This window comes from Cygnus atratus, chromosome 7, assembly GCF_013377495.2.
Source record: "Cygnus atratus isolate AKBS03 ecotype Queensland, Australia chromosome 7, CAtr_DNAZoo_HiC_assembly, whole genome shotgun sequence".
Taxonomy (NCBI): domain Eukaryota; kingdom Metazoa; phylum Chordata; class Aves; order Anseriformes; family Anatidae; genus Cygnus; species Cygnus atratus.
In genome coordinates, this window is record NC_066368.1 from 482,955 (window position 1) to 507,361 (window position 24,407).

Sequence of the window (24,407 nt, forward strand, 5' to 3'; positions counted from 1 at the left end):
CTGCAAATAGAAAATGTTTCATTTGCAGAGAAATGCATTCTTCTTTGGTATAAAAAACAAGCAAGCAAACAAGCAATCAAAAACAGAACAAAAGGGTACCAATTATCTATCTACCTATCCGTTTACTTGTTTATTTATTTAATTGGGGGAAGTAAAGGAAGCTCAATGTGATGAGCACAGATTTTGTTTCATTTTGGCAATCAGTGAATAGGACCGAGCATTTCTGACAGTTTCCTCCATGGCTCTATGCCATGCAGACTTCAGACTTTGATCAAAGAATTGGACTGGGGTTGTCTTCTGTGCCTGGAACAGTTCCAGTTTGTGGTGGCATTCTCAAGGATTGCTTACGTGAGTTTGCTGCTGTTGGCACAGCAATAACTTGTATGAAACATGCCTGAACAGATAATAAACATGTATATATATTTGTGTGTGTATGTAACAGACACACCAGAATATGCAGCTAATAAGCCATGGGATCTCAGAGAGGTACTGCAGTATCAGCTCCAATTAGATGACTTCTTTTAATTACAAAAAGCTCTTTTAAAGGCCTTGTGCCAAAATTACCTTGAACAAGAAGAAAAGTGTATGATCATTAGTTAGTTCCTGATAATCATGTGTACATGAGCATCTTCACCTGCTTTTATTTGATATATGATGGGATTAACACCATCTCTTTCCCTCTCTGAATATATCCAAGATAAAACAGTTGGACCCATGCACTACCTTTCCTGTTACAGATGTTTATGATGTTTACATGGTGACCACAATATGCGTAAGTCATTCTTCAGTCTAGACTTTTTGCAGAAAAGTTGTCAGAAAATCATTGCCATTCAATGTTTGTGAATATTTATTCACTCATTGTGCCATGTGAGTCACAACGTATTGAATCTGGTTGCACTGCTTTGGAGTGGCACTGCATTAAGTGTCACTGCTGTATATCACTGATGAGGAAGCTGTGTTTAAATGTAAGCTTTCCAGCTTTCCTTGGTCACGTTACCACTGTTACTGTATTGTGGCATTCCAAAGCACAATGATGAGGTTCTGTAAGCTTTGGGACTAGCTAATGTGAGATAGAGGATAGGGCAAAGCAACAATGTTCTTCCATCTTTCAAAATATCTTTCCAGCAAAACATTACTTGGCTAGCATTGTTAGGATTACTGGCACACTGTATGAGTAGCCCACAGTACGATCTGGGTCTAAACTGTGAGACGTAGAGGCAGTGATACGTCTATTGCTGTATTTCTTGGAACCTGATTAAGGCCTTTTAGACTGCTGACTAATAATGCCTTTCATTAACGCTTAGTTCTGCCATTATAGGGCTATTTCTTTCATATAAGACATTCCACAAGTGTTCTCAGAGCAGTATTAATGCTGTCATAAATTTCTATTGGGTTCTTAATCTCTACCAGACTTTGCAGTGTTATAGCACAAATTTCCAAAAATGAAACTTAATTGAATTCTTATAATAATTGAGGGGTAACCTTGCCTAGCAATTTTTAATCATTTGTTCTTTTAGTGTTTATCATTCACTAAAGAAAAGTAGCAGAGAATGTTGTCCTTTTTAAACTTAAGACAATCTTAATACTATTACAGAAGTTACACCACCAAAAAATAAAAATAATTTTAAAATTGTTTGCAATATCTGCTTTTAATCTTTTTGCACAATTATATATATATATATAGATATATTCCATCTTCCAGCTCTCATATTTTTGTTTCTCTTATTTATTCTCTTCCTATAGTTCTTTCCCTTATGAGGATTTAGCTCTGGGTAGATCCATCTGGTGCGCTATTTCAGCGTTAAAGGCCATCCAAATATTTACTTTTGTACAGCTAATAAACAGTCATACCTTGCAAGCACTTCTCGAGAAACCCTGAAACACTGTATGAACTTTATGTGTCAGGATATTTCATCTACAAGTGAAATGCAGCTATTCCTGGAGAAGAACGTAATGACTGTTTATCATATGGTCTTGACCCTTTAAAAGCTGTGTCAGATAGGAAGACAGTGCCCCAGGAAATCACGAGAATCATTCCCAGCATTGTTCACGCACCGAGGCAGGAAGCTACGTTCGGAACAACAGGAATTGGGAAAGGTTAGGCCTGTAGCATTGGAAAGCTGCAGCACCATTTATTTATTCAGTCTGAGTCTGACTTGCATCGTAATCTATCCCCACACTGCAGTAAATACCACAGCTGCCATGCTGCTTTGGGGATATCCTCCGTGTTCCGTGTTCTGCCTTCCTACCACGCCTGCAGGCACACCAGCATGCTGCCGGGGCCTCGCGGCAAGCCGGGAGGGAGAGGTTGTAGGAGACGTCAGGCTCATGGTGCCGTCACGCTGCGCCTTTGGTCCAGCACGAAGAACACGAGTCAATGCCTCCGCAATGCTTTTCTGACCCACCAGGGCTTGCTTCAGGTTTCCCAAGTCTGCCCCTCCTCAGGCTGGAGAAAACTAGCGAGGTCGCAGACAGATGTTCGGTGGCAGAGAAATACGCCCCCTCAACCTGTTTCTCACGGACCGAATATGCTTTTGTTCATCTGTGGCTTATCGCTTACGGAGCCACAAAGGGGCAGGGACCTCAGTGCTGCTGCATGTGGCATCCTGGCTGTCAAATTCTCAGTCCTTAGGATAGGGAGGAAAACCTTGGAGTTTTTGTCTCCGTCCTCTATAAGGCAGCACGTGAAACTAATGTTCATGGCTCTAAAATATTCTGTTGATACAAAAGTGAAAAAGTATTTAAAGACCCTCACCATGTTAGTGAAAGAGTAAGGACATACAACTTTCCAAAGGCAAATATATTTACCTTGCTAGAATATCAGTACAGTAGCTAAATACATTTTAGAAGTAGACAGAGAATTTGCAAGGAGTGAAGTGTTGCGGAGGTGACGAGAGAGCTTGGCAGGCATTTGCTGATAGCATCGGCAGGAGCTGTGTGCTCCCACAGTGCCCTCTCTCCTGTAGAGCACAGAGGGCAGCTCAGACTTAATTTTCAGTCACTCTGTTGAGATCATTCAGAGGTAATTACTTCAATTTGGTTTATGTCGCTTGGTCTGCTGGTGATAATCTAGGTTTATTTTCTCATTGCTAAAGGTTAGTTTCTATTATATGGCTTTAGTGATGTATGTGAAGGTGTGATATGAAAGCTTTTATAAATATATGGAACAGATTAAAGCAAGCAGGATATAAATAGCTAACTACTGATTACTCTTCTGCACACCTGCCTCCCAGAGTACAGTAACAATATTTGAGACAGCTTGTGAACGGCCGTTTCCTCCAGCTCCTTTTTAAATACATAAACATGTGTGTACACACACACACAGACTTACATATTTAATTCATTACTGCAAAACCTCACTGCTCTACACAGGAAAACCACCATTTGGGAAAGATGAAACAGATTTCCAACCGTAGCAAAGGTCAGAAGTGAGAAATGCCATTTACCTGAAGGAGCAAAGAAGCATGTGGCTTTTGTTGTCCCTTCTCACAGAAAGTAAGCCAGTAAGTAGCATCTTGAAATATATTTCTTAAATATTTATGAAAAACAAGGTACTTTCTGAAAGTTTACGTAAGTTTCTGTGGGTACTGGATAGCTAGCTTCTCATTTTTGTTAAGAGTAAAAAGAACATTGAGCACTTTCAGCCGATTCTGCTGAAACAACAGATGAAGACTGGTGTAAGAGGGCACACTAAGAAATACCAAGCTCTGGTCCCTGGTATCAATCCTTCATGTTCATACAAAATGGTAACAAAACAAAAATAAAGAAACAAACAAACAAAAAAGACCACAGCATCAAGAGACTAGCACGGAGGAAAGCAGTAAGAGAAATCACAGCTTGTTGAGCATGAATGTACCCATGAAATAGGAGAATGTAATTGCATGACTGTTTTTGAAACGTTGTATTTATTGTACTGACAGTTTATGCCTGGGAAGACAAACATTTTCCTAAAAACAAAGGAAAAAAACAACCCAAAACAAAATAGAAATCCACAGGGGGTCCGTGAGCGTGTTGGCATAGTAAGAGAATTAACATTTATCTTAAGCAATTGCATAACGAACATAAAAATACCCTCATCCCAGAAGGCCAGTGACTTTCAGCATGAAAACCATTACCTGCCCTCTGGTCCTTTCACATTTTTGGTCCGGGCTGGGGTCTCCCTGGCGGCAGCCCACCGCCACCTCCCATCGCCTCTGCACCCGCTGGCACCCGGCCGCCCTGCTGCGCCCCGCCGGGCGCTGGGGCAGCCCCACAGCTGCAGCTTCCCAGGTCTCACGAGGAAGCAATTCAGGCAGGGCCTTGCAAGGAAACAATTCACGCATAATTTATGCCACTTCATGTTTCTCAGAATTAGATTTCTTTCAGATGGGGTATATGATGTAGTTTGGGTGAGTGTGCATGTGATGAGGCCAGTTCTGCTGTTTCCATAGGACTCCTGACCCTTCTGTGCCTGAGAGGAACCTCCAGATACACCTGATATCAGGTACTTTTCTTTTACTGTGCCTTTTTTTTTCCTAGAAAAGTTTTTCCTCAAATCTGTTAAGCAAACCTCAAACACCGAGTTATAAAAGAGTGATGGGATCTTGTGGTAGAGGGCACAGCGGCAGGCCGTGCATCATCCTTGCGTGTTGAAGACATCTCAAAGGATGCCGGATCCCAGGATGTGCTTCCCCACAGCTCCTGCAGAAGACAAAGCTGGATAAAGCCACAAAATCTTGGCCCACTACAGAAGTGGGTTGGCAAAGTGCAGGCTGTTCCTTACAAATCTGTCAGTCTCCATTCCATTGTGATCTGTCCGTGGGGTCTTCCTGGTTGCTATCAAAATGTAAATGTGATGTGTCCTGACATAGTTCAAGGCAGGGACTCTCTTTAGTATACACCCCACAGATTGCACAGCAACTTGCATTTACACCCTTTTCATGCCATATCGTGGGACTGGGGTGGAGAAGGCTTTGAGGGACAGAATATTTTATAACTGAATCACACAAAGAGTATTAGTGTCAATATCATCTGAGCAAAATCTCTATTACCTAATCATCTAGCATTAAAAAAATAGATTAATATGGTGTCTGTTCTCACAGGACCATAGATATTTTTATGGGATATGGCATTATAATAAAAATTCCCCAGACTTCAGCTTAATCTAGAAAACTCATTAAATAGGTTCAATACACTATGGAATTCTATATAGAAATGTTATTGTTAAATGTGTACCATATTTCTCTCCCTTCTGTGCCCAAACATTTTTATTTTGTAGCGTGTTTTACAGTGTAGTCATGAACAACATAGAAAGACGACTCAGAATTGATGCAAGCTTTAAAGCCCATTGATCTCTGTGCATTACTATGTGGGATGATGGGAACAAAGGGGTCAGAATTTATAAATCACTTCACCACTGGATATGAGTTTAGCATGAAAAGAAAACCAGGACTGATATCCATATATGCTCATTACTGCCTAAGCATAACTTGTTGAGGTTTCAGATTTCCAGCCAAAATTGTGTTGCAAAAGACAAACTGAACACTAACATCTCATGCCCTGCCTGTGAATCACCAACACTCGGGTAATCCCTGGTTTTGGAGCTGCCGAAATCATTGCAATAGTCGCTGTGCAGAAAAGGCCAAACAAAGCTTCCTCTGCATGCTGCTAATTACGGCCTTCGGCGCACTGAGGGGCTGTCTCCATGGGTGTTTTCCGCACTGGAGCAACCCCAGCACCTCCCCTCTTGGCCCACAGCAAAAACAAGCTCACAGGCCCTCCTCCACCTCGGAGGCACCGTGCCCAAAGCCCAAAGCCTGCACGCAGCTCGGACCTCCTCCTTCCCACGCATGCCCCACGTCACCGCTGCCCGTCTGGCAGTGCCTGCCCAGGGAGGAGAGTGCTGCTTATCCCAGCCCTGCCTAATGCAGCTGCACGGGTGGCAGAGGGGAGGGAGGCAAGGAAAATAGCTTTGAAAAAGCTCTCAACCCTTTGGTATCTCCAGATCTGTGCTACAACAGCCAGTAGATGCGGTCTGTAGCTAGGGCTTTGCCTGGCTGCCCAGCAGGTTGATGCAGGGCGTTGCTCAGCAAGGTAAGTCGCGTGCCCGCTCAGTAGCCCCTTCTCCCAGGGCTGTTTCTTCTGGCTACTTCTGCCATGGACAAATTGATATCCACTGTTATACACATGCCTGCTGCTCACCTTAGCTGCAGCGATGTGACATACCTGAGCACGGGGCCATCAGCCCGCAGGAAACTTCAGCCAGAGCCGAGCCGTGCGGCACGTCCCACCTGGGTGGCAGGATCACGTCACCCAGCCAGCGCGCTCAGCTGCCTCCGGGGAGCTCCTGTCCAGCCAAGCTGAGCATCTCCATTCGTCTCGCAAGGCCCTCTGCTACCTAGTGTCTACATATCCACCAGATTAACTCACATGAGGTGAAGATCATGATCAGCAGCTATGCTGCTCTGGCAAAATAGATTGTCTGTAGCATGTGCAAAGCTTTAAATTAAGAGCAGAAAGCCTAACTTTGGGGTCCAGCTTGACACTCTTGAAGAAATTCCTACAGGATCTAAGGTTCATCACAGATCTCATTGTCTTCTTGCAGGAGGTGCATTTCTGAAGTGGTGTCTTGCTCATTTTATATCGTTGTATCACATGTGGATGTTAAAATACTGCACACAAGAAGAAAATGCTTCATACCATGCATCTTTCCACTAGAAAGCAAATGAAATGACAGCAGTTAAGTCCTTCATTAACTGTAAGTTAAGCACTGGCGGGGAACCAGTCCTGAAACAACAGGGACCATAACATGACAACTCTTTAGAAGATGCTTTGATTTCCCGTTCTTAAAACTAGTGATGAAAACTTACTTCTTTTTCAGCAGTCCAGCTTAAAGGCATCGCATATGGTGGGATTCAGCTAACTAGAGGTGTGCTTGTGTTGGGAATGTTTTCCAGCTATACCTCAAAGTACTGGAAATACTTAAATACCATATGAAGTACCAAGTTCAGCTTTTGGAGTTTTTTTATGGTTGTACCCAGCAGAATTCTTCTAAAGGAAAATAAAATTGTCCTGCAAGGCAGCATGCTTCTTTTCAAGCAATGCACAAAGCTAATAGCTGCAAAAATGCATTAGAATAAACTTTTAGTTTTGTTTTGCTTGCAGATAAACAACAGTGCATTGTATGAAGTGACTCCAGGACTCCTTCACTCTCTTTGGACACCACTCGTGTTTAAATATAAAATGTTTGGTTAACATGCCTCTGCACCACTAGTGAAAGTAAAACACATTCTTGCTGCAGGCTCCTCTTCCAGAGGAGCTGGTTCCCTGCTCCAAAGAGGGAGGAAGGGAGAGCAGCAAGCGCCTGGGGTGCAGCAAGAGGGATGGGAGGGAGAGAAGACAAGAGGGAGCTGAAAGGCCGAGGCTCCTCCTTCTGAACCAAGTAATGGAAAAACGATGTAAGAATTCCAATGCCTGAATAAATATGTGCCCTCTGACCTTAATCCCCTAGGAACCAAAAACATCCAGAGTCAGATAAAAATAGTAAACCCTTTACATTGCTGGGGGAGAACAGCACTGCTTGCAGCTAATTAGCTAAATCCTGTTAATAGCAAGGGGGCTGGGCAGCCACTAGGAAGTGAGTGTTTGCCAGAAGGCTTAACCATGCACGTACCAGAGAGCGAAGGCATCGCAGGCGCCTGCAGACGTTGAACCATGTGAAGCTGAGAAAGGGCATGGCAGCACCGAGCCACGCTAGGAGAGGCAACCCGGGAAGTTTCCCGGTGTGGGGAATCGAACCCATCTGTTGCTCTGTGTGACACACGCTTTGAAGGAGACCCACCAGAATGACTCATGGTTTACTGCTATTCTAGCTCCGAAAACTCCTCCCAGCAAGTTTACAGACCTTGCCTGCTTGCTAGCTTGTGCTGGAAACCTCAGCTTTGCAGCGGGATCTGTTGAAAATTAATAAATTACAGCAATCCTGACAGCAAATGTCAATGAACTGTTCAGGTTCAGTTGTATAATTTTATTTAAAGCAATATAGCTTAACAGTGTGCTGAGGATAAACTATTTATTCAAGCCATAGTGGAGACAATAGATCGCTTCAAACAGCATTCTCAAATGTTTGTTCTAGTTCTGAGTGACTGTTTCGTTAGTCAGCATTGGTTTTCTTTATTGCTCCCTATTTGCAAACATTCACACCAGCTGGGTCTTGCATGGTGACTGTTCTGTTCACACGGTGCCCATGCAGGCATGTGCAGGTTAGCAGTTGTGCGCAGCCAGGACTGCTCTGTATTGTGTCATTGCTATAGAATACTTAAGGTTTCTCCAAGCAAAGAGTAACTCGCACGTCAGAGAGCAGCAACGATACCAGCTGGTTTCATCGGCCCATTGAGCTCCGCAGGAGAGAATTCAGGAGCTGGCCCAAACCTGGAGCCTTCGTTTCAGACGGGACAGTTGGGGAGGCAGCCGCCTCGCGGGCTGACCTTTGATCACCCACCGGCATCTCAGCGGCGATGGCGCTGCCCAGCTGCGGGTGCCACAGGCCGCGTGCTGCTGGCGTCTGCGTGGCACGGCTGGGGCAGGGGCTGGGGCTGGGGCAGGGGCTGGGGCTGCCACCGAGTGCCCTCACCCGGGCGGGCAATGCCGGCCGGCCGCCGACCTCGGGTCACTGCCGCAGCACTGCGGAGGCAGCTCCATCCTTGCCGTTTATGGCGGCCTGAGGCAGATCAGAGTCTCTCATGCTCTTGGCATCTTCATCTATCAAGCGTGATGCAGTGTTTTTTTCCATAGGCATTCCCCTCCAGCAGCTTGGGCTTGAATTTTAGCTGAAGTATTTACATATCAGTGTTCCAGGGTGAGAAATTACTTTGTGTCACAGATCTCACTTCTGGTGCATTTACATTGGGTTTCTGCAGAACCTCTGCAGACACTTGTTTCTGAAATGATCTGACAACCCATTACAGCAATTTGCTGCCATCAGAGGAAAGGTTGCTGTGTTCAGTCTGCTCTTTGGGAGGCTGGATATGTTTACTTTCTGCGAAATCACACCAAATTTCACCTGGAGCTCCAAACCAGAGCTGTAATGGCAATGGCCTTGCTCCAGAGACTGCAGGAGAAAAATACTGCGGCTGGGAAGTGGAGGGCAACGTGCTGCAGCCCACGTCCATAGCACCTGCCATGCTCAGCGGCACTTTTCAGCACTTGCTGCTCAGGCGCGCTCTGAGATTCGTTGGCCCATGGCTGCATAAACAGTTCGAGCTCTGCCATGCCTCCCTCCTACTTCTCTTTTCCACTGTGAAGGAAGAGCACGCCTTGAGCAGCAAGGAAAAGACAGCCCTTGCCTCGCAGCTTGGTGTGTTAATAGCAGCACTGGAGCAGTCAGGCGCCGGTGAAAGCTTCCCTCCTGCAGGCTGGCCGGAGAAAACCAGAGCGATTGCAGCGGCATCGCTGCAGACCCCGACCGGCCAGCAGCAGGGGCCCTCAGGCGGTGCCACGCCACCAGAGACGCGGCTTCCGAGCACTGTGCTGTTGCAGCCCCAGGATGCGCGCTCCTCCCTGGGCCTGGCGCGGGCACGTTGCTGTCACCGGGCTCCAACCCAGCCCGCGTCTGCTCCGCGGTGAGCACACGGGAGGGACGCTGGGCAGAGCAGCGAACAGCCCACGGGCTTGTCCCATCCCAGGTCAGAACCGCATTTCCGTGCCAAAACTGATGGCCAGGGCAAAAGCCCTTCAGCCTGGCTCCGTCTCCAGCCTGCCCAGGGCCACTGCCATAGGAGGTGGCCCCAGCTTTGCCCCTTGCTGCCCGGATCTCCTGCCCCTGGCTCCCAGGGCCACACCACGGCCGGGCACCTCACTGCGTCCTCCCTGCCAGCTCCACCTCTGCGCCGGTCTGCTCTTCTTGGCCTTTGCCTGCCTCCCACGCTTCAGTAACATCTGCTACCTGCCTCCCTCAGGGCACCCTCTGCAGCTGGGTCTCCTTCCAGCTACTCCTTAATTAGCACCCAGATTAACCTCTTCTCTGCCACACCGGTCCTGCAGCATTCGCTCCGTATCTCCCACGGAGTGGGGAAGCCTACCGGGCCCTGCAGGATGAGAGCGCTCATACGGGTACCAGCAAGCACCCTATCCCTTTGCAATTTGATTTTTGGGCTTCTTCAGCAGCTGAAGTGGACCCAACCTGGGTGTAGCAGCTGTACATTCAGATTTAAGCTAGGGAGCATGAGAGCTGAGAATAGCTATCCCATACCAGCTCCTGGGCAGGTATACAATACACACCAGGTACATGCTTTGTATTGAAACTTTCTGTATAGATATATGGATAGAGAATGAGGGAACATGCCAAAGAGAAATCTTCTCTTATTGAGTCTGAAATCTTCCAAAGAGTTAACTTTGTCTTCCTCTGTCTCTCACGCTCTGGAACATGTTTATATAGAGTAAGAACATCTTTCCTAGAAGCAGGCGTAGTAACCGGGAATCGCATTGTCAGTAAGACAAGTCCTGGAGCAAAGTGGGTGATCCTTATTCATGCATACAATCTGGCCAAGAATATGCAATAAAAGCTAAATATAGTTGTTTGGTGAGGTACAAGTGCAAAAGCAGCTGTCTGCCAACAGGATTTTCCACCTCAGACTACTTCAAATACTATAGCAGCAATAAAATTGACAACTATAAAACCTTGCAAATTGCTTTTAAATGTTTATTCATCCTCAGTGGGAGAACTTTGCACAGCGCTTGCCTGCACAGCACCCTGAAAAGAAGTTGGGCAGCAGACTGGCTTGCTCTGACTTCCGACAGCTCCCGGGGCGGAGACGGAGACTGCCTGGGGGAGGCACAGGCAGGAACAGCGGCAGCAGCCACTGCTCTTCCCTGCCCTCTGTTCTGGGACATGAGAGCAGCAACTAGAGAGAACAGGAAATGGAGTAATTCTGAAGCAAGATGCAGGTTATTCTCAATGAGTATTTCCCTACTCCTGTTCTCTCTCAAGAAGCTATCAGAAGAGTTGTCTCAATGTAAGCTCATTTGCAGAGATGTATTTCAATTCCTTTATGAAATATTATTGCTCACTGCCCTTGTAGCTGAAATTGTGTTTTCATTTTAAAAGAAGCACCTGCAGTATTCTTCTTTTTAAGTAGCTGTCAAAAGATAGATAACCAGATGAAAAATATTCTCATGAGCCTGTTTTTGCTTTGTCCAATAAGCCTGGCAGATGAAAATTAATCTGACAATAATATTCAACACTTCACTTCATGTGGAAGATCTACAAGAAGCTATATTCATAGCCTAAGTGTTGGGCTAGTATCTGTGGCATCAGCTTTATGTATGTGATTATTGTACCTAGGTGGTACAATGGAGAAGTATAGTAACGGCTAAGATCAGGACGTGATTAAGTGCAAAGTGCCTCTTTCTATATAGAGCATTCAAAAGGAAAGTTGTTATAAGGACATAATTCCCTAAATTGTGAAGACAGAAAATTATGCTTAGCACCCTTGGCAACACTCAGAAGGGCTGAATTTCCAGTCTTGCACAGCCAACGTGATCGCGTATTTCCCTGGCTAGGCAGTGTCACCGTTTCTATCGGATTACGAGACGCTGCTGGCCCTGGCCCTGCACAGGTGCATCTGGGACCCATCAGGAGTTGTTTGACTTCCGAGAGCTCAGCACCTGCGGCACTGTGGTCCCATGTTTGGAACTGAAGAATAAGTGATGGAAGGGCATCTGCTGTGTTTGTTTGTTTGTTTCTCTGACAGGTGTGACTTCTTGGCCTCATTTTAACTAACTTCGTTTTCTTCCTTCAGGGGTTGTTTGAAACCAAGGAAAAGACGTGAGATACAGACCAACCACTGGATCTTATTCTCCTCTGATGTAAGCCTGTTAAAAACAGTAATAGTCCCAGTAAAATGAATAGATTTGTATCAGTAGAAAACTGTGTGAGCAGCAAGAGAATTGGCTGCCTTGGGTATAAATTCATGAAAGTCATTTGAAAGCTCTCTGGGAGGATAATTAGAAACATGAAGTCCTGGGATGTCTTCCTTCCTTTTTAATCCAAAACTACTTTTAAGAGCTGCTGTCAGCTTGAAAAGTGGTTATTAATACAGAAACAACTCCAGACAGTATGTGGAACAACACATCTTAGTAAGTTTCTCTGTAAACCTATAGTATTTGGGCTTTTTTTTTTTTTTTTTAATTTCCTGAGAATAATTTCTGGGAAAAGGAAAAAAAAAAGAAAGAAAGAAATAGCTTTTTAATCCTTCTCATGGTAATTCCACGCAAAGCAAAAGACAACTTTGCTTTTTCTGCAGCAATGGTAACTACAAGGTTTTCAGACAGAGGTATTCTTTTAAGTTCACACAATCCCTTTCAGCACTGGCTATAGTTAAGACTGTAAGAAAGAGCCTGACAAGAGCTTGTTCCCATCACATTATGTAGGGACAATAAATCAAGCACAGAGAGGAAACCTAAGTCATCCAAAACATTATTTACAGAGGCTTCTATGCCTCGATAAATAATATTTCCCTTTGGGAAGAGCAATAGGGAAGGAAGTACAAAAAGCAGGTACTGGTCATGTGTTAAGTCACCGGAGGGTGCTCAGAGAGGAGTGATGGACACACCGAAAGCCATTAGAGGTAGCTAGGATCAATATTTATCCATGTCTGAATGCTGACTTTTCCTTCCCTTCCTCCTGCAGAGCTCTTACAGTGTTATGTAAGTGGACCTGATCTACTTTAGGTGCTGTCTTCAAGTGTAATACCCATCTTCTCTGTTTCCTATCCTAGAAACATTAATTTTGATGTTTCAGAGAAATTCTCAGTTAGAGAGGAAAAAAAAAAAAAAACAGAAAGAAAAAAGAAATCTTTTACTCTGAGATTGCTCACGATCCTGGAAATGGTGTATTTGGCTTTTGGGCACCCAGTACAGGATCAGAAATATCATGTTTGGGGACTTTATTATTCAGCAATGGTATGGGCAAAGTGTGACCAGATGTGTCCTCCTGCAGCTGCCATAAACCATACAGCCACGTGCCCCCACTCCATCAAGCACTTAGCTACGACTTGAATCAAGTCTTGGTGGTCTGTATAATGAGCATAGGAGCTACAGCATCACCAATTCGTATCAACTCTTGGCTGCAGACTCTCGGGAATCTCAGTCATGGCCCACAGTCAGTAACCAATATGTAAATCCTGTGTTATACCAGCCGTAATAGACAATATACAGTGGGGGAAAATACAAGAAGAAAAGAGGGGAAATGTTTCAAAACACTGAAAGCAACTATCGTTCATACCATGAAGAGCTATAAAAAGAAGTTTTTTCTGTAGCTTCTTCTGCCACACTGCATCTTCTTGGTGTGTTTGTTCACTCCAAATCTATGCGTGGATCTTTGCAGGTCCATGGACACAGGCAGTGTCTCTCCTTCCCTGGTGTGGCAGTCATGAGTAGCATGAAGTCTTTGGGGACAGGAGCGCTTCTTTTGGTCTCCTCAAGGACTGGTCTCCAAGAAATGAAAAACTAAAAGTGCCAAATGCCAGTGCAGTGAGCACCTTCATCCAGAACCAAGGGCAGCTGAGGGCTGCAGAGTAACCCCGAGGCGCGGGCGCCGCGCGCTCCCTGCCGCAGCGACCTGCGTGGGTGCGGGGCCGCTTCAGCGCCTGCTGGGCACCGCGGCAGGGTGCAGCACCACCGGAGGCACGCGGGCAGCGTGGGCCAGGGTGCTGGCAGCTCACCGCTGAGGCAACAAGGGCACAGCCTGGAAAGATGGTGGGAATTCGTTCTGGGTTCCCTTGCCATGAAATCAGCCTCAGTGGCTCACCGCCACAGCAGGGAGCACAGCAAGGAGCGGGCGGATCAGAGCTGCATGCATCATGGTTTGCAGTGGCGGTCACTTGAGCGGGTGAACCAGTGAATAAGGGCTTTAAAAATGAGTTTAATGTTTTCAAGTGTTTGATAATGCACAACATGTCCCAGGGATGTGCAGCCAGCAGCGTCAGTGTCAAAGCTGAGCAGCTTTGCAGCCTCTCCCTGGGATGCACAGGAAATGTCAAGCTGTCCTTAGCTTGGAAACAAAAAGGTTACACCGAATTAGGAAATTAGCCCTGAATGAATGACTTTTCCCTCCCTCAGGCCCAACGAAATGCCAAGAGCCTTTCCAGCTTGCGGCAAAGGATGGGGGCTGGGAGCAGCTGGCTCCTGGGGTGCTGGAGGCCAAGCAGCCCCGGGGGCTGGGTGCCGTGGAGCACCGGGCCGGCACACAGACCCCCAGCCAGCAGCCCCACTGCCCCCAGAACAAGAAGGAGCCGAGCACGGCTCCCCCGTGCTGTGACTGGGAGCCGCCTGCCCCGGGGAGGAGCGGGTGGCAGCCCCGTGACCTGGTGGCGGTCTCCAGCTGATAAATGGAGCAGCATAACTGAAGGAAACAGTTACTCAGTAAGGAAAGCCAAAGGAAATAGTTACTCATGACTTGGCAGCTGAGAAAGTGCCATCCAAGCCTTTGTTTCTCTGCAGAACCAGCCGTGGCCGTGCAAACGCAGGCTCCTTCGTCCCGGAGCTCCCTGACCCGCAGAGCTTCAGCCCGGCGAGGGCCCAGGGCAGCTCCACGCCACTGCACAGCATCCAGGCTCAGGGCAGACTCTCACTGTGCTGTGAGCTGCGGTGATTTCAGCCTTAATATGATTTCTAGTGAGACAGAAATTAATGCCAGCCTCTAGTTACCTGGACAGGGTGATCTGGCATTTTGTTGTGAAGCTGCCTGATTTAGGACTAACGTCAGACTGCATGCCATTGTAAAGCCTAATAAAATACCCTTTTGCAACCATACTAACATGCCACAGAGCTTGCTGATTTGGGGAAACAGGCACGGAATAACCTGTCCCAAAGTCAGAGAGAAAGCCCTTCCACAGCCATGCCCATCTTCCCACAGCAGAAGCAACAGCGCTCTGTGACAAGGCACCAACCTCATGGCAGTTCATTGACACCAGCGGTGTCGCTGGTCTTTAACACAGTCAGTTTTTAGTGCCAAATATTTTTAACTTCAGAAAAAGATATTTTTAGTGATACTATGATTTTTTTGGCTTTTTCTATAATTGAGGTAAATTAAGTGTAATTGGAAGCATCTGTTCCTATTTTAGTGCCCACAATGGCGTGGTATTCTGCGTCTCCTGGAAGACACTCTCTTTCTTCAACTCCCACTAGATCCAGCTAAAAATAGTTAATCTAAATCAAATTCTCTCAGGCAACAGTGCTCTTCAGCTCTCAGGATTTGCCCTTCCATGCTAAACAATAGCTTTCCAACTTCTTTCCCTGGAAGGGTAGGGGATGGATTCAGGGGTCCCGGGAGGTGCCGCAGAGAACCCCACTTTGTGAGGCTTTGTCAGAACCACGGGTTCTGCCTCCCCGCTCCGCTCCATTAGTGAACCTGGGACAACAAGGACAGGCGCAAGGGAAGGGCACATACGCCGGCAGTGCTGCAGGGCCCCCCTACCGCAGATACTGCTGTGCCTGGGGCATCACGGGAGAGAAAAGAGGGAAACTTGAGCAGAAGAATTCGCATAGGTGTTTTGGCACAAGTGCAGAAAGTTTTGCGAGTGGTTGCTTTGTAGGCAGAAAGCATTTATTGTGAGGTCAGTACATTCACCAAATAATAGCATTTTAACAGGGAAATCTTCTTTCATGCCACTTTGACTTCTATTTACTCACAGAATCAGCAGCCCAAGCAGGGCCCTCGCCCTGATGCTCCAGCCCTGCCAGCACCCAGGCTGATCCTCAGTGTCCCTGAGACACACTTTGGTGCCGTGAACTGGGTCCGTGCAGCCTCAGAAAGGTTTCTGGAGGGCGTCTATGGAAAAGCTCTGGCTGAACAGGGTTCAGAGTCAGGTCTAAAACCCGGTCCCTCAAACAATAGCTTACATAAATAGTATGCCACAGGAACATTTTCCTATGCTTACATTTGTTCCTATGTTTGGTGCTATCCATTTACAAGTAAGTGCACATTTCAGGAAAGGCTTTTCAGTTCTTAGTTAGTCCTCTGGTTCTCAACTTGATACTGAGCAATACACTCTGTGGCACAGTAAGATTCACTCACTATTTTGTTTAAAAATTATCATAATAGAACCGCCACCCTAACTTTAATATTACAGGTAATTTTGCTTGTGACATTTTTCTGAAAGGCTGGGAAACGTTTGGTTAAGAGGCGAGTCTGAGCAGAGGGGCATGAGACTGGGGGTGACAAGACGAGCACTCGCTGGGTGCTAGGAGCAGCACTTCGTCCCCGTGACAGAGCGCTGCCTGTCTGCCTGCCCGCCAGCTGCCTCCCAGCCCCGTGCAGGGCCCACACACGCCCCCGGGGTGACGCAGACCCCACTGTCAGTTCTGCCGTGTGGTGGGACCAGGACCTGAGGTGGGGAGAAGCCCCTCGGCCCTCCCCAGAGCCCCGTGAATCCACCACAGAGATCACCGAGCGCTCCTGCGCACTCAGGCACAGCTCTCTCTTGACCCATGTCCATCCCGTACTCAGAAGGGCTATAAATACGTGTTGTATTCTATACAAATAAGGTGTGCACAGGAAATATTTATGCGCTGCATTCATTGCACAGTCCTCTGGATTCCAGCCTTGATGACAGCGAAAACGATCATTACTCCATTGCCAGGGCGGAAGACAATTCCAGTGCGAATGTAAGTTTGTCTTTCAGAGCGCTGGAGGCAACTGCACCTCTGCTGCAGCACCCAAAGCTGAACCTGGCCCTTTAAGGAAATGTCCTCTAAAAGACTGCAAGGTTTATTGGTTTTTATGCTGTTGCACTTTTAGACTGCTCAAAACTCTCCCAGGAATCCTTTTAATATTCCCATCAAATTGAAATATGAGTTACGTAATTATAATTAGAGCATCATACTCTTGATAACATTCACTTCATTTCTTTAACGACTGTTTACTTCCTAACTTGTACCTAGAAGAAATGTTAAAAACCAAACAAACATTTCCCCTCTTCCCTATTAAAGCACAAAACAAAACAAGCAGCTAATTGCTTAAAACTTATTAAAGCAGCTTACACAGTAGTTCTGCTCCTGTAGACCTTCTTCTATGTAACTGTGGCCATATTAGAAGATTTGTCACAGGACGTTCCCTACATTAAGTGTAAATGACACCCTTGTGGTAAAAAGAACTAAAAGGCACAGTGAAACATGCAGTCATTCTCTCCTTTTGTAAAAGCAGGACATAGGAAGCTTTGCAAGAGCTAGACGAGGCAGCCCCCTCATGCTTCGGCCTCCTTCTCTGGGACTTGCACAAGCACTGTAAAAAGGAAAAGAGCAGGCCCTCATGCCAAAACGTACACATTAGGCAGTCAGCAGCGCTGCAGGGAAGCTGTGCTGGCTCCCGCACCGCGGGTCCTGGTGCCGAGCAGCCGGGTCCTGCCTGGGACACGTGGAGAGGCTGCGGAGCCTCGGAGCTGGAGCCACGCTTGTCCTGCTGGTGCAGGGCAGCACGGCAGCGATGGGCAGAAGCGGGAGCAGAAGAGGCTCAGCGTGGATCCGAAGAAAAGCTTTTCCCCCATGAGGCTGGTCAAGCAGAACTGCTGCAGCTGTGCATCCTCCGTCCTTGGCTGTAAGGTCCTGAGCTGAGCCCAGAGCTGACTGGCATCGAGCAGGAGGTTGGACTACGCATCTCCTGAGGTCCCATCCCTCCTGAATTGCTCTACGATCCTTGTATCGATCCAGTGCGAGTTGGGATGTTCACGGCACAACCTAGCACGGGGCATTTCTGTTTTCTCACGTGCTGCTGTGGTCTTCAGGCAGGCTGTGATGCTTCGGAGCTGCCAACAGCTGCCCAGCGCACACAGCCGTACGGCCTGGCTGCCCGCCCCCGGGGACAAGCGGCGTCACAGCCTTAACGCAGCCTAAAAGCACAGACACCAAAGGCTGTGTTAAAGCAAGCACTAAAAAATGGGTGGCACTGTGAATTGCAAGCAGCTTTGCATGGTCTTTGAGGACCTGGCTAAATTGCAGCTGGGTCACCGCGCATCGTGCCTGTGTCCCATCATCATGCAGCTGGGAGCTCCTCCAGCAGAGGTGTTTGGGGTGCTGAGGTGTCCTGAGGTGTCCTAGATAACTCAATGAAAGACGTGAAATACATGCTCAGAAAGTCCATTCTTCTCCATTTTAGTTTCACTTTGAAAGTATAAATTACAAAGGTCAAGTTTTTTATCCTGAGCTTTTGACACCTATTAGAGCCCAATAAAAGCATCACCGGGTAATTTCCTTTACTTCACTTTGATTTTAGCACTCTTGATACTAGTTTGAGTTACAACCTTAATTATTAGGCGGTAATATCCATAGCATAATCCTTGGAATTTAAACCATGCAGGCTACTGGGAAGCACAGGTTTTATTTTATTCTGGAGGAGTTCACATGTTTAAGCATGTTAATTACTGTGGGGTTTTAAAATAATATTTATACTGAATACTTTTGTACTCACTTCACACACATTCAGAAGGCTTGTACACATCTTTGCCAATAGCTGTAACATTCAATCAAAGCATTGCCTCATACATAAACTGAATTTGACCTAAATGTAGCTGGCCAATATAAGCGTGTAAGGGTACAAAGCCTGCTGTGGCAGAGCTGAGAGCTGCATGTTGCTGGAGTCCTCATCCCAGTCCCCATCTCCTGCCCTTTTCAAACCAGCCAGGAACAGCGTGATAGATGTATTCTTAACCTTTGCAAGGGAAGAAAGAGCACCGAGACCAATATTTGCATTTCAAAGCTGGAACCCATACCATACTCAGAGAGAGAAAAAAATAGAGGAGAAATACGACAATTTGGCAGAAAAATATTTTTGTAATCAAGCAATATCAAGTGAAAAGATTGTTAACATTCTTCTAGCTTGCTCGAGTCAGAATAATATTATTATGGGCTCAGATACCACGTGTTGCCCAGAGGTAACGGAGCCCTGCCCAGAGACCCTCGGAGAGGCAGCTCTGCGCGGGCCCCCCAGGCTCCCGATGTGCACTCGGTGTCCCCCGGGTGCCCCGCTCGCAGGTGGCCTCCAGCCCAGCCTGCGGCACAGAGCCGAGCTCCAGAGACATCCCAAACTGAGAGTGACGCCTGGCACTGACATCGAACCGCGTTAGAAAAGCAAGGGAGCAAATAGCTTAACAAGGAGCCATTTCTGGTGGTTGGCAGATAAGATTTAACGAAGTTGTTTCATCTAAACTTGACCTAAATGGAGTGGAAAATTACCGTGACTACATTTATCTGAAATCGCAAAGTGTGTTCTGATTAGACCGTGATAAAAAGGATGGTATAAATTGATCCAAAGATAAAGAAAGGGCAGGGAAAATGAGATGAGATTAAGAAAAGAAGCAGACTCTAAAAAGGAAAGAAGAGGATAATACAGCAAGTCTCTAAAGCTGTATTAAAAATAGCCGTCCTAACTGGAACATAAATAGTTCAGTGCTCAGTTTCTACTCATCGGGCCAAAGCTCAGCCGCAGAACCCGGACTCCCAGCGGCCATCCCGCCAGCCCCACGTCCCCCGGCAGACCCTCGGCGGAGCAGCAGGACCGCACCCCGTGGCCTTCCTTGCTCGGGGCCCGCACGCTGCGGCCAGCAGCAGCCTCCTGAGGGACCTCCGGGTGAACCCGCTGCTGCCGATATGCTTCAGTCCCCATCAAGGCACGCTGGATTGGCCAAAAGATTAAAAAAGTAGTGCAATGGGTGTGGAAAAAAACACCCACAGAGTGATTGGATGAACCTCATTTCCTAGAAATATTGCATCTGCCTCTGGCAGAAAGTTTGATAGTCATGGAAACAGATATCTTCTCTGATAAAGACTGTCTTTCAACTTCCTAGAAACAAATAAAGACAAGTGAAATAATTTGTTTTCTTAATTTTCTTTTTGAACCCCACTTGGGCTGTCTGAGGGCTCGCTGTTTGCAGCATAACTAAGACGCTGAACAGGGAGGAAAACCACAAGCCGTGAGATCACAGGAGGCTTATGAGAAGGATTAATGGCAGCTCTGCCAGCAGACCCCCGCTGCACGGCTGGGCCCCGCGCACCCAGTGCCCGCACAACGCCAGCTGCAGCCCCGGGGCAGCTCAGGGCAGGTGCCCCCGGGACCTCCAGTCTCAGTGCCCCGCGCGCCCCCACTCTCCAGGGCACTCCCTCATCTGCGGAGCAGCACACCGATGCTTGCAGTAATTTGCTCTTAAGATCATCTCTCTCAGAAAATATATTCCTGATAGTCTGGAAATGTAGTTTCTATTCTATTTTTTAAACATGGGTCAGAAATGGATAAATGACTGACACAACCTCCCTTTTCAGCTATTTTTTTTTTTTCCTTTTCAGCCTAATGACTGGAACATCCAGCCTTTCTCTAGAGCAGGAAAACAGTTTATTTATCTAATCCCTTATGACTCTGATCTCAATCATTTTTATCTGAGTGCAGTGCTGAAATCCTCCACGTCTGGCGAATACATGCTTGTACAGTGCTCCCTCCCCAGACCTTTCTCGGATGGCCAAGTGTGGCTGGTTAATTTAGATAAGGCTCAGAAAACAGCATATTTGGAAAACTGTCTACTCTTTCCATTTAGTATAAACTTCCTTTTCCACTTTCTGTTTATTTTAGCGTAGATGTATGTAAATGCTTCTATCAGAAATTTCCTTCGAGGAGGAGGTCAAGGCATGGAGTGAGAGAAAGCCGTTCTGGCTGTGCCGTTCAAGTGGCTCCCATGAGGATGGCTCTCCCTGCTGTCCCCTGCGGTGTCCCCAGCCCGGTCCCCTTCATGACACTCCAGGAGCAACCTGGAACTTTTTTCTGTAGGAGAAAAAGTCTGATATTCACGTCTGTCCTCTTGCAGCCCTGGTGGGTGCCACAAGTCCACAACAACGTTTTAGTTCTCTCACTGGAGAGCTCTCTGCAGTATCACTAGCGAGTCTAAGCTAATTTAATTCCCCAGATTTGGTATGGTTTTAATTTCTGCTTGGAAGCGACGTCTTGCCCGCCGGGCAGCAGCCCTAGCACCAGCTGGCCTCCCACCTCCTGTCATGAGCACAGGGTGGCCACGGGACCAAGTTCCTCCCATCCTCTGGTGGCCTCAGGCACCGCCGCAGCGGGGGCCCAGCCGGGACCGGTGGCTGCTGCCCGTCCTCACTCGTCCCAGCCCCACTCATGGCCTCCCCCTGGGACCGGAGGCACTGCGTCAGGAGCCTCCGTCGGGCTGCGGCCGAGGACTCTGCTGCAGCACTTGGGCAAAGTCGTGCCCAGGGCAGGGAGCCTGACCTGCAACTACCCTGCAGGCTATGGGGCCGTGGTGCCAGGCAAAGGGATGGTGCCACACACATGGGCACACAGTGAGAGGTGAAACAGGCTGAGCTTAATTGTGAGTGAGCAAGAAAATATGCCTAATAGAATTAACAATATGTATGCAAAACCAAGAGCAGCAGCAAGAAGAAAGTCTGAGTTCAGTGCACCAGTAGGACAAATGGCAGCCCTGACTGGTAAGCATGCAGGCAGAAAGGCTGCTCGATCTCAAGTCAAAGTCACCTTGGAAACTAATTTATAAAAAGAATTATTCAAACCAGAGTGTTACCACTGTGACTATATTGAACAACGCTGTCATGCTGCAGGTTTCTTTCGTTCTTCAGTAATGCCAAAGCCACCGAAGCCTCCAGAGCCCTGCGCTTAAATGGAGCCCTTCAAGCACTGTTGGTGTAATGTGGCTCTCACATGATGGTCTTTAGACATTAAAAGAACTCTCCCCATAAAGAACTCACACCAGAGGGTTTTGTAGTTGTGCAGGGCATTTCTCGTACACGAAGCAGGTTGCTCAGTCATTCTCTTACATTCGCTGGCCAGAGAGGGCTACGAGGACTTCAGAGTCATGCAGCAATACAAAAAGTAGTCTGGTTAACACAGTAACATAACAGTAAACTTTATAAGCAGAAGCTTATAAACATACTGCTGAACATGTCATAGCAAATGCTCGTTCCCTCTTTTGAGTGCAGAGATTCAGGCAGGAAGCATCACTTTGTAGCTCTACCGTTAAATTAAATTGTGGCTTTACTAAGACACAGCAGGAAATGGAGACACTGAATTTAGGAGCACACAGTGTGAGGGGTCACTTATTTCTTACACATTTGTAGACAAAATAAACAAAGCAGGTGCTTTGTATGGCCATGGGAGCCACATTTACCCGTGCTGATTGGCAACAGGGAAATGTGGGGAGATGGCAACAGGGTTGTCCCTTTTCCCTGCCCAAGACGTTGGGTCTGGGGCCCTGAGCTCAGCTCAGCAGGGCAGAGCACAGCTGTGTCCCTGGGGAGGCAAGCCCAGCGAGGCAGAGGGTGCTCCGCTGCCCGTGCTTTGCAGCCAGCCACCAGCCCTCGCCTGAGGAATGCACTCCCTTGGGAGCCGGCGCATCCAAGACCAACAGAGACGGCAAGAACAACAGCCAGCTGCACTCCAGCCTCGTCCCTGCTAATTTCTATTTTCATTCATGTCAGTCTGCCATTGCTGCCATGGTGACCAACTTAGAAATTAATTATATAAAGACATTAAAGGCACATTTAAACAGGAAAGTTCAACCCACAGTTCTGGAAAAAAAAAAAAAAAAAAAAGGTTCAAATATTCCTAGATCACACCACTCCTACTTCCCCATTGAATCCTTCAAATACCACGACTTAACTACATTTTTCTCTGCACTTACTTCTGGGCTGATGTTGACAAATAAAATTGGTGTTCTGCTTTTTCCTTGTTTTTCTGACTCATACAATACAGGTACTCTTTCAATAGCTGTAGTACACAGAACAGAAAACCTCTGTTACTCTTCCTGGCAAATCAGTGCAGTTGCTGACAGACGCAGCAGGTATGTTGCGGGCAGTGCTGACTGCGGTGCCCTGCCCTTGGTGGCCACGTCCCCACGCCCCCCGTGCAGCAGGCGGCCACCGACCCTGCGTGGGCATGGCCGGCGGGGGCTCTGCACGGCCTGGCCCCTGCCCGATGGAGGCTGCCGCCTTGCTCCGCTCCCGTGGCCAGCGTCAGCGTCACTGGGCACAAGCACAGTCCCCAGCCAGCATAAGAGATCTGGCATTCTAGTCCATAGCCATCAGAAACAGGGAGCACCAAAGCAAGTGTCAGGCAGAGAGCAGGCACAGCACGGTGCAGGACAGGCTCTTGCATTTTATTTGTCAGGGTTTTTCCATGGGAGATACGCAAGTACCGGAAAATATGCCACCACAGCTGAACCACGGGCACGGCAGTGGCAGAGAGGACGAGGAAAGCCTACAGACTGAGCTACTCTTTAATCCTACTGCCAGGCCTCTTTTCCAAGAAAAATGGCGGGTGGTTTAGGAATGCTTGTTTTTCTGCTTCAGCTATTTTCTAAGTAGATGGGGATTTTCAGTCTCTGGAGTCAACTCCACACCTGCTGTGACCATGCTCTTCTGTTTTCTCTTTTCTCCCTCTCCCCCAGATATGCTTTTATCTGTCTAATTTCCCTCTCTATCACCTCTCTCTCGTCAAATACTGCCTTTGATGTTCTGTGCTGTTATGGGGATTATTTTTATGCTCTTTTCTGCGACTACTTTACTGTAGACTCACGTTATCTCTGCTTTGTGTTTTTTTCTTTTTGTTGTTGTTGTTGTTGTAGATGTTTGATTTTTTTTTAATGCATAATCTTATATTTACCCTTACCTCAACTACTTTCTGTTGCTTACTTATTCTCTTAGGTGAAGACCAACTGATGATGACAAGCAAGGTGGGTTTTAACTGCACCTGAATATCAGGGAATTTGGCTTTTCAGAACATCCAGTGAAGTAAATGTAAAGCAAAATTTATGTTGCCACGAAAGCTTACTGCCTGGAAAGGGTTCAGCAAAGGAAGGGCTCACCCCTGGAATGCAGCCCCATGCTTTCCCACCATACGAGCACGTTTGTTTTGGCATGGGCACTCTGTAAAAGGCTGGTTTGCATGTCTCCGGTCCCGCAGCTGCTGATCTGCTGTAGTACTTTTGTTCAAAAAGCTGCTGGGAATGAGTCCTAAAAAAACTTTCCTGTGATGCCTTCATTACTTCTGCTGAAAAGGATGCTAAAAAAAGGTTTGTGGCAGACATTGCCTTTCTGCAGAAGCAGCCTGTCATGAGTGGGGTAACTACAGCAGACATCTGGATGCTACGACTTCGTAGTTTTATTTCAGAAACAAACCAGCCCTCCTGCAATTCGTTGCTCAGGGAATGATTGTTACAATTATCAGCTCTTATTGACAACCAACAGCAAAGGAAGCAAACAAACAAACAAACCACGAAGAATCAATATGTGTAAAAGAAGAAGATAACATATCTTTAGATGTAACTTGCTGGACTAGCCTGCATTGATGATGGTTGCGCTTCACACACAGACAGTGCTTTTCACGAAAGATGAACTTAAAGTGCTGATAGGCAATA

At 47.1% G+C, this 24,407-nt stretch overlaps 1 long non-coding RNA gene across 2 annotated transcripts; it reads right to left on the minus strand.

Annotated features, from left to right (window-relative positions):
• Positions 1-1,636: 1,636 nt before the first annotated feature.
• On the minus strand, positions 1,637-7,846 carry LOC118248542 (uncharacterized). Of its 2 annotated transcripts, XR_004778776.1 has the most exons (4): positions 7,652-7,846; positions 6,205-6,692; positions 4,116-4,680; positions 1,637-2,715 (listed from the first exon to the last, which is right to left on the minus strand). It is a non-coding gene; the product is annotated as an uncharacterized LOC118248542 (long non-coding RNA). The 2 variants fall into 2 exon arrangements; XR_004778773.2 differs by lacking the exon at positions 1,637-2,715 and having other exon boundaries at positions 3,894-4,680.
• Positions 7,847-24,407: the final 16,561 nt, after the last annotated feature.